Source organism: Myotis davidii, unplaced genomic scaffold (assembly GCF_000327345.1).
Source record: "Myotis davidii unplaced genomic scaffold, ASM32734v1 scaffold79, whole genome shotgun sequence".
Lineage (NCBI taxonomy): Eukaryota > Metazoa > Chordata > Mammalia > Chiroptera > Vespertilionidae > Myotis > Myotis davidii.
The window spans coordinates 2,262,889-2,273,242 of NW_006294339.1; the positions used below are offsets into that span (position 1 = coordinate 2,262,889).

The window sequence follows — 10,354 nt, forward strand, 5'->3', positions numbered from 1 at the left end:
CACCACCACCACCTTCTAGTGAGTTCTGGAGGGCTAAGGTCGAGGCTGACATTTTGAGGGACAGTTTGTTTTAAATTCTGCTTACATGTCCTTTAAGTCTTTATGAATTTTTTAATCTTTCACAATTTCTAAAAATGTTAACTGTGATGTTTTGCCCCAAGCAAGGTCTTTTTTGACACTGAGAATATTAGTGGATGGGATTTTTAAACACAGTCCTGGTGGAGGGTACATCCCAGGAATAATTAAGGAAAAGCTTCTTGGGTGGGGATGACCCAGAATTTCAAGCCCAGACACCGTGATGGGGGAAGCCGTGGGCAGGCTGGCCAGCAGGGCAGCACACGGGAGGCAGAGGGCCTGGGTTCGAGGCCAGGCTCAGCCACCCCCAGCTGTTCACACTGAGCGAGGGGCGAGGGACCTCTCCCCTCACCCCTTTAGAATGGTTCTACTCCCGAGGGTGCAGACGGTATGACAGGCAGGGCTGGATGGCTGAAGTGGTATCTTCATCAACCACGTGGTACATGCCATTCTAGAGAGGGCTTCTCCTGAATGTGGACAAGTATGTGCAAGTAGAGACGCTGGGCCTGCTGGTCACCTGAGGACTCTGAGAAGGGGAGGGGCCCGCAAGCTGGTGCTTGGCCTTGGGTCAGAGAAGCCCCCACCGGCCGTGGGCAGGACAGGAAGCCTGTCATGTGCCACCCCGTGTGTCCTCAGACCTCGCCCCGTCATGGCCTCGGTGACCGCACCTGTGAAATGAGGACCAACCCTCTCTACCTCAGAGGGTGGCTGCCAAGATCAAGTGGGGACAGCTGTTGTCAGGCCGTCTGGAAAGAGGATGGCAGAGTGAATGATGCCATCCTCTCTGTGTCCCAGTGTTGCTTCCTGCAGCTCTGGCCCACCCCTCTCTGGCTCTGTAGCTGAGGCATCCCCAGCTCCAGTCACAGGGGAAGGGACAGGAAGCCAGAGCCCAGAGCACTCAGAGAGCATCGTCTCCAACTCCATCACCACAGGGCCAGGAAAGGAGTGAGAGGAGGTGGGCCTCAGGTGGGGGGGCAGGTCCAAGAGGGCACCAGTCTTGCCCACAGTCACAAGCAGCAGGCCGATGGCAGGGCTGGGGCCAGAACCCAGGCTCCCCTCCTGCCTTTCTCCTATACAGACCTGTGGAAAGGCTTGGGGGAGGAACTCTTCTGCTTTTTTCTCAACTACACTTGGACAATCCCTGGTTAGCTCACCAGTGACCTCTCTTCCCACCCAGGAACTCTGCTGCCCAGAGCACAGTCCATGGAATCAGGAGCTGCGTTCTGAGGTGGACCGCAACACGTAACCCCTCTCCAGGGCTGGGGATCCTGGGTCCATCCTCACCAGCAGAAAGCTCCAAGCAGCTTAGAGATCTGCTATCCAATTGTGACTGGGGAGCTTAACAAGATAAATCAAAGCACAGCTGTTCCTTGCATGACTGCAATCCCGGGCCTGGCACAGGTAAGCTCGGGCAGGCAAGGACGGCCAGGTAAGCCTCTGTTTCGAGTAAACCCTTTAAAAACAGTCAGGTTAAAGCAAACCCCACCAGGAGAAGAGGCAGCTATAGTTTCCTGTGACTGAGTCACCCAAACAATCGAATAATCAACAAGAAAATCTCAAATGACATCAGGTGAGGAGTGAGCGACTCTGGTCCTGGGGTCCCACGGCTCCAAATGCCAGCTGAGCCGCGCCCCCCTGCCTCGCTGTCCCTGTGCCCCCAGGCAACTCCCATCACCGCTAGAAATGGTGAGCGTGAGTCCCCAGATGAGCAAACACCGTGGAGCAGCCCCACGCGCCAGGTGCTCTCCCGAGGGCCGTCCCAGCACAGAACGCTGCGAGGCACCTGCTGAATGCATGCCCGAATTCTTCAAGGGAGAGACCACCATCTGTTTTACGCTTCGGAGAACTGAAGCAACCTGCCTGAGCTGTCAGAGGCGGTCAGGGATAGAGCAGGAATTTGAAGTTGGATCTGGCTAAATAAGAGCCTGGGATTTTCCCACAACACTCTACTGGCCCAGGCCCCGCTTCCTCGTCTGTAAAATGATCTAATTGAATAACCTTATGTTTCCCCGCAGCCTTAATGTTCTGAATCTCAAGGCTCTATCATCCTGGACCCTGGAAGGAAGTTTCCAAGGAGAGAAGAGGGTCATGTGGGACCTCATGGGGTCCGCACACCCGAGGGTTCAAGGCTGCAGCCCGGGCTGAGGGTCAGCGAGCTCACTCCACAGCTTTCACACTGTGCCAGGGGAGGCTGGGGACTCCAGACAGTTCGAAGCCCAGGCAGGTCCCTGCCTTCTAATGGGGAAACAGAGGGCCAGCCCCCTGAGGGAATGCTGAAGCTCCCCTGAGGGGTGGTCGCACTGTGTCAAAGAGAAGAGAGTGCAGGGGCTCTGGAGGCCAAGAAATGAAGATATTAAACTATGTGGCACGTTCAAAGCAAGGCCAGGAAGCTGGCGGCGGGCAGACTGGGCCCCCATCACGGGCACCTCCTGACGCTGCCGGGGGCCTGCACGCTCTTGTGATCCCATCCTCATCTTACAGGTGAGGAAATGGGGCTTCAGAGGGTCAGCATCTCACCCAAGGTGGCCCAGAGAGCCAGTGATGGAGCTAGGACTGGCTCTGCAATGCACAGTGCATTCTGAGGACCATGGTGAGGATGGGCAGTCATTTTAAGCACAGAAACGACAAAATCCGGATACTGCTAATGTTTCTTAACGCTCCTCACCACTTGCTGAGTGACCTCTGGCTAGTTTTATAGCCCCTCTGGCATCAGTCCTCCCCCCCCCACCCCACCCCCGCCCCGGCAGCTACGGGCTGAATGAGTTACCACATGTGAAGTGTCGAAGAGTAAGCACCCCAGGATTGTCACTTATTAGTGACAGGACCTGGGCCTCCTGGGACTGTGCGGTTAAATGAGAGACTGTGCACAGGCAGCAGCCACTCAGAACGTGGGAGCTATTTTATGGGTATTAGAAAGCTGGGCCGGAGGCAAGGAGGCGGCTTGTGCGGCTGCTGCAGGAACCCAGGCAGTGGGGTGAAGGGGCCAGAGATCAGGAGGGGACAGCAAGAATGGAGAGGAGGCCCCAAACATAAGGCAGTCCAGTGGCAGGGAGAAGGGACAGGGTCTGCCTGGTGTGGGAGAGGGGCCGGCCCTCTTTTCCTTTAGGGAAATGAGGGAGTCTGAAAGTGCCAGGTCAAATTCAACCACTTCCTCCTTGGCAAAGGTGGCAGCAACTTGGGTTGATGCTGGTGCAGGGATCTGGGTACAGACTCTCCTGTGCCCTCAACTGTCAAAATGACATTCAAAATGACAAATGATATTTCTGATTGTTTCTATCTAAAAAGAAAATCGGGAGGGGGGACATCTGTAATACTTTCGACAATAAAGATAAATTATTTTAAAAAAAGAAAAATAAATAAAAACAAACAAAAAAAACACTTGCCAAGCTTTCCCTGGGTTCGCATAGCATCTACCCCGAGGGAGGCAGATTTCACTGGAGAAACTGGATACTGCTGGGAGCCTCAGTGATAATCAAGCGGATACATGCATCTGGCTGTTGCCCAACAGTGCACAGCTTGAAATCTAAAGGATGTTTGGTCCTGCTGTGGACTGAACTGATGTCCCCCTACAGTTCGTATGTTGAAGCCTGAACCCTCAATGTGACTGTATTTGGAGACAGAGGCGAAGGGAGGTGACTAAGGTTAAATGAGGTCACAGGGTGGGGCCCTAATCCGCAAGGACTGGTGTCCTCATAAGAGGAAGAGACACCGAGGGTGTGCACACAAGGCCGTGTGAGGACACTGCGAGAAGCGCCGTCTGCAAGCCCAGAGAGGCCTCGGGAGAACCCAGACCTACTTACATCTTGATGTTGGCCTTCCAGCACCCAGAGCTGTGAGAAAATAAATGTCTGTTGTTAAAGCCGCCTGTCTGTGGTGTTTGGTCATGGCAGCCGAGCAGACTAATACTCTCCTATAAATCAGAAGTCTCATTCACATCAAGGGAGGCCATAGGAAACCTAAATTCTCAACGGAAAATGGTTCCACAAGAAGAAAAAGCTGTTTAGTACTATCTCCCCCTGTGGACTCCCACTGGGAAGTAAGCTCCATCGGGGAGCTCTCTGCTCCTTCCACCAAGGCACCCCAGCACCCACAGTGCCTGGTTGGTGAAGAGATCCAGTGGTTCTCAACCTTCTGGCCCTTTAAATACAGTTCCTCATGTTGTGACCCAACCATAAAATTATTTTTGTTGCTACTTCATAACCGTAATGTTGCTACTGTTAATGAATCGTAATGTAAATATCTGATATGCAGGATGGTCTTAGGCGACCCCTGTAAAAGGGTCGTTCAACCACGAAAGGGGTCGCAACCCACAGGTTGAGAACCGCTAAGCTGTGAACAGGCAAGTGGGCCAGTTTTTAGAATCTCTGACCTGTGAACAGACCTGAGGTCAGCATCCCACGCAGTGGGGTACAGGGGCCTATCTGAGGTTGACCTCCTCCTGTCAGCAAACCAGAGGCACGGGTGGGACCCTGGGAGAAGCCGCAGGAGGCAGATTTCAGCCTGGCATGCCATCTAACGGGATACTTTGCAGAGGCAGACTGGAAACGTCCTAGCACTGAATGACGCCCGTTACCTGCCAGGGTCCTGCAGGGGGGAAGGTTTCCCAGGGCAGGAGATGGCCCAGGTGGAGGAAGCCCTCCACTCTGTGAGCAGCCCAGGCTTTGACAATGTGACTCCTGAACTGAGTTTTCCTTCCCCGACTCACTCCAAAACTCCCTCTTCTAAAATGACTGGTTCTCTGTGAAAGGCCACCTCAGCTGTGCAACGGGGAAGCACACCTCAATAAAACCATCTCTCTCTCACGAGGCCCTGCAATTCCAAGGTGCAAGGCCTCGTCCGGGCAGCCATCATTGTGCTACTGGGCTCTGTCTGGTCCCTGGCAATCCCGTGCCTCAGTTTCTCTGTGTATCCTATAAGCCAGACAGACTAGGTGAGGTCTGGAGGCCTCCAGGGCGTGTCCACAGAGGGCAGCTGATGGTGGGGATGGAGCACATACCTGCTGGGGTGGGGGAAATGGAGCAGCCTCTCACAGGCTGGGGGGTGGCCCCTGGATGGGGGGGTTCCCGCCGAGAGAAACAGGCCCTGACGGCAGGTGGGGCCCAGGCCCTCGGCAAGGTCCAGGTCCAGCAGGCTCTTCTCGGAGCCTGGGGTGCAGTGGCCGTAGCTCCCGTTCACTAGGTAGAGAAAGACAGGAAGAGGAGACAAAGTAAGTGGGGACAGCCTGCCAGGGGTGCAGGCAGAGGGCAGTCATTGGGTACAGCCTGAGACAGAGCACCCTTGAGCTAACACTAACTGAACCCCTACTACATCTGAGGCACAGGGACACCTCATTTAATTCCCATAATCACCAGCAGGATCAGTAATAGCATCAGCTGCTACTCTAGGTGCAGGAAAGACTTGGGAACCAGACGGACAATCTCCTGTCTCCGGGAAGCTCAGCATCTATGATCCTCATTGATGACCTAATGCTCATTTGCCAAGGTGCATGGGCACCTTAGAGCTGGTGTTCTGGAGCTCAGCTGCCCAGCAGGCTGAGTGAGCGACACGGACACTGTATGTCCAGGAGCAGGTGCCTACTGAACAGCACCTGTTCTTATTGTCACCAAAGCTCAATCTACAGCGTTTTCCAGATTTCATTATAACATATAAATACAATATGCAGTGCTTCACGCCTCTGTATCCTCCATGGTTCTTTGACAGCCTAAGTATCTGCTGGGCCCAGCTGCTGGGTTTCTATGAAGAATAATTGAGGCAGCAGATGTGAAAGCCCCCGAAAAACTATGTAACATGTAACAGAAATGTCAGGGATGTTTGTTGTTCCTTCCACTCCCTGAGCCTCCGCTTTCTCATCTATAGTGTGAGGAGGATCAATCTGGAAACCTCTTCTTACTTAGGCTTTCTGCCTGTCACCCGGACAAGTTAGGCTAAGGAAGGAAGGACATACATGGGCTTGGGGCCCTATGGGTCTTGGTGTGAGTCCGTACTGGCCCAACCAAGCCTGTGACTTGGACAAGTCCCTCCCCAAGCTGACCCTCCCCGAGCTGACCCTCACCCCAGGTAGAAGATGCAAACAGCCATGCCAGTTCCTGGGAGATGCTGTGAGGTTCTGAGCCCTGGGGTGCAGAGCCCCTAGCACAGTGCTGGCACCTGGTAAGTGTGCCAGGAGCAGAAATTGTTCTTACTGCCATGTAGCACTTTGAAAAGCATAAAGTACCCTAGAGAGGTAATAACACATTAACAGGCCCAAGTATTGTCCAGGAACTGCAAACACTGAGCAAGACACCCCGTTAAGCTGAGAAGAGAACTGACACCAGAACACCCCTAATGTAAGGACAGAGCGCCTTTTGCCAAGTAGTGTGTGCAGGCCCTGGGTGCGGATCCACTGGCCTCTGAGGGAGGGTATTATTGTCCCCATTGTACAGAAGAGAAAACAGAGGCTCAGTGAAGCTAAATGCGCCCAAGATCACACAGCTAGTAAGAGCCTGGGCTCTCTGACCTGAGTCAGACCCAAACCTCACATTGTAATCGCTATGTAATAAAAAGTGGCCCCTTAGCCAAAAATCCAACCTCACCCTAATTCTAGCCCACCCCAAGGCCAGACGCTCTGAGCTAACCCAACATGTGCCCACAGCCCTGGACAGGCACCCGCATTCACCTGCCAAGCACTTGACAGTTTGCAGATGAGAACACAAAGCTCTCAAGGTCCTAGGCCAGGTAAGGGACTCAGACAAAGTTCCAGGTTCCCGGGCACAGGTAAGCCTGCCCAGATGAACATTTGCTCAGAAGCTGCCCTCTGTGTCACCTTCCCAGCCAGAGCCTGGGCCCGTGTCTTGCTGTGAGGAACATTCACTCCCACTGGCTTTGGCTGCTGCTCAGCCAGCCCCTCATAAGCTTATTTTTTAATAACTTGGTTGTTTTTTAATTAAAAGGAAATCCCTGGTAACAAATGTGAATGGCCTGGGCTAATGAGAGCAGGCTGCCGCTCGCTTAACTCCGTCTCTGCTTGGCGGTCTCTGCCTTTTCCAAATCGTTTCTGCATGCGATTTTATTGTCCCATTGAGGCAAACCATGGGGCTGGGCCTCAGAAAACTGTGGATAATTTTATGACCATTAATAGCATTTGGAGCAGAGAGAGCTTAATCATCACACAGGGCTGTTTGGCCAAGGTCTTTCTCCCAGAGACTTTGGGTTGGGCAGGCAGTTCAGAGCTTCCTTCAAGGACCCACCAGGCCCACTGGGGACGTCTGAGTCACTTCTCCCTCATTCACTTGGGAGAATGTGTGGAACGGTGGACAGTGGCCCCCGGAAAGGCGCCAGGGAGCCCAGCATTCTTCAAGCCCTTATTCATCAGGCACTTCCTAGGTGCCAGACACATTCAATACTTTCAAGTGTCCATCCCTGTGATGTGGGCCCATTACAGCCATTTTCCAGATGAGAAAAGTTGAGGTCTGGAGAAACTGGGACCTTCGACTAGGACCACGGGTCTGGGTTTGACTTGTTTGGCCCCACCCAGATCTTTTAGACTTCGAAGCCCAAGTTCAGTCCTGCCACCCCTCAGCCAACTAAACAACTGTGGGCCCCTGAACAAGCATCCCCACCTGTGACTCCAGTGAAGATCATGTTGGGGGGCTGTGGGGGAAATCAAAGAACCATCATCCCAACAACTCCTAAACTCTGCAGGTGGCAGGATCACTCCGTCTACAGACGAGCACAGGGGCTCAAAGAAGTTTAATGGTTTACCCAAAATCGCCCAGGCAGGCAGTCAGGGGCTGAGTTGAGATGTGGGAAGAGACAGTCACTGTTAATGAACAATTGAGGCCTGTTGGCTCTTCTCTGCTGGATTCTGCTGGATACACTAAGAGGTTTTCCTATCCATATATATAAAAGCCTAAGCGACTGAACAACTGGTCGACTGGTCGCTATGATGCACACTGACCACCAGGGGGCAGACACTCATTGCAGGAGCTGCCCCCAGAGCGGGAGTGGCATAGCACCCGGCCTGGGCTCAGGCTCCTCCCCGGACGCCTGGCCTGCAGGGATCAGGCCGAAACTGGCAGTGCCGCCGGGCTCACGGCTGGCAAGTACAGCTGTGGCAGCACAAGCCTCTCCCACCTCTGCAGCAGTGCTAACAAGCAGTGACGGCAGGACAGCGGGGGGCGGGGGGGGGGGGCGCCAGGATGAGCGGGAGGGGCATAGCACCCGGCCTGGGCTCAGGCTCCTCCCCGGACGCCTGGCCTGCAGGGATCAGGCCGAAACTGGCAATCCGACATCCCCCGAGGAGTCCCGATTGCGAGAGGGTGCAGGCCAAGCTGAGGGACCCCACTGCTGCACAAATCCATGCACTGGGCCTCTAGTAATAAATAAGCAAACCAGCTGTGAGATGGAGGAAGGAGCCCCTTGGTTCAGTTTGGCACTTCTCAGGGCTCCAAGCCCATTCAAACGTTGTCTTGTGTGAACCCTCCCAGACCCCAGATGAAAGCCTGGGCCTCCCACCTTGCAGAGGGACATAATCACCAAACCTAGTAAGTAGCTGCCCGAGGTCACATGCCAATTGCTGGCATAGCCAGGGCCTGAACCCAGATATCCCAAGGCCTATGCCAGATCCCACCATGGGCCACCTGCTTTCTCATAGGCTGAAATTAAATCAGAGGCTGCAATATGTTCCCCAGAGATGCTGCCACTACTGTCACTGCTGCCCACTCCAGGCCCACGTCAGCCAGGGGACCTCCCACTGTCCTTCCGCCTGTTGGCATCTTGCCTCTCTGCCCCCAGGTGCATCATGGAACCCACCCCTGCTCACTCTAGATCAAGCATGTCAAACTCGCGGCCCCCGGGCTGCATGCATCCCATAACAAATATTTTTGCGGCCCAGTCAATATAACAGTGTAAGAAATGTTTTATAAAAAATTCATAACTTAATTTTTACAATATCCTGTTACACATAATTATTAATAACAAACTGCAACGTTCGCTAATGAGTGATTACTATAATCGTGTTGCATTGATTTCCCTTAGGCGCCTTACATGCAGGCGCACCATTTCTCTCCACTGACACTAGAAGCGAATATTTTAGCAGCCGATTGCCATGTCATTAGTCTTGTCAGTGATTCAGTGTCTGGTAAGTTAATGTTCAATAAAAAATATTAATTTTTATTAAAATGTTCTATTATTTTATGTTAACGATTACTTGCTTATTCCAGCCCTTTGTGTTCAGCATGTCTCTATCGAAAAAAACCTACATTTCCATGAAAATTGAAGATTTTGGTTTTTTTGTGGCCCACATAAACTTAAACCTTGCTTATTTGGCCCGTGTTAGCCTTTGAGTGTGACATGCTTGCTCTACATCTTCAGGGAGCAGGACTGGAGTCTTTCTCAAGGGAGGCAGGGGAGCGTGAGGGGCACAGCAGCCCTGCGGCCCAGAGGCAGGCTGGGGACACCCAGCAGCCATGTCTCCCTCTGTGCCACAGGGGACCAGACCTTGGACGTGGCTTTGCCCATGTACTGTAAATGAAGCTTTTTTTGTTTTGGAGGATTGGAGGGTCAGGGGGTCCTGTGTTCATTTTTACAAGTCGGTGAGAAAATCTAGCACATCAGGGCTGGGACTGACTGACCCATCTGTTTCAATAATAGATGAAGAAACTGAGGCACACACATTAAATCCACAACAGAGGCTGGACTGGCAGCCTCGGGGCTAGGTAAGAGTTTGGTTTCGCTTCCTCTTGAGTCTCAGTTTTCTTATCTGTAAAATGGTGCTAACACTACTTCACAAGGTTCTGGTGACAATTAAGTGAGATGATGAACACATGTGTTTGGCATGGTGCCTGGCTCACAGTAACTGTATAACGGTGTAACGGTGTCAATAATGATAATTATCTCTTCCATTTATCCTTGGGCTTGGGATGGGGCCAGGAGGCAGGGCCCTGTGTGAGAAGCATTCTAACCCCAGGAAAGTCAGACCTGGATGGCCTTGAAGCCAGACTCAAAAGGACAAGCCCCCAAGGCTCAGGGGTCAACGAATGCAGGACCAGGCAGCCTGAATGAGGTCACAGCCAGCAAATCTGAAGCCAATGTCTCCAGTTACACACCACAGAGCTTTGCAAATTACCGTAATGACTTGGCTATAAAGTGGTACCACATATAAGGTGACTCCCCACAGGAATTTTAATGTACGTCGAAACCTGCCAAGTCTGCATGAGAGGGACAATGATGCATTCAGCATCCCAGGCCCAGAGGCCACCTCCCTGCAGTCCCAGAGCAGCCAGTGGCTGGGCTGGGACAG

At 52.9% G+C, this 10,354-nt stretch overlaps 1 protein-coding gene across 1 annotated transcript in view; it reads right to left on the minus strand.

Annotated features, from left to right (window-relative positions):
• Window positions 1-10,354, minus strand: part of GLIS1 (GLIS family zinc finger 1) — a 226,161-nt gene that overhangs the window by 85,017 nt on the left and 130,790 nt on the right. The window contains exon 2 of the mRNA XM_006768343.2: window positions 5,072-5,249. The gene's annotated coding sequence lies outside the window, so the exon portion shown is untranslated. The remainder of the gene's footprint in view (window positions 1-5,071; window positions 5,250-10,354) is intronic.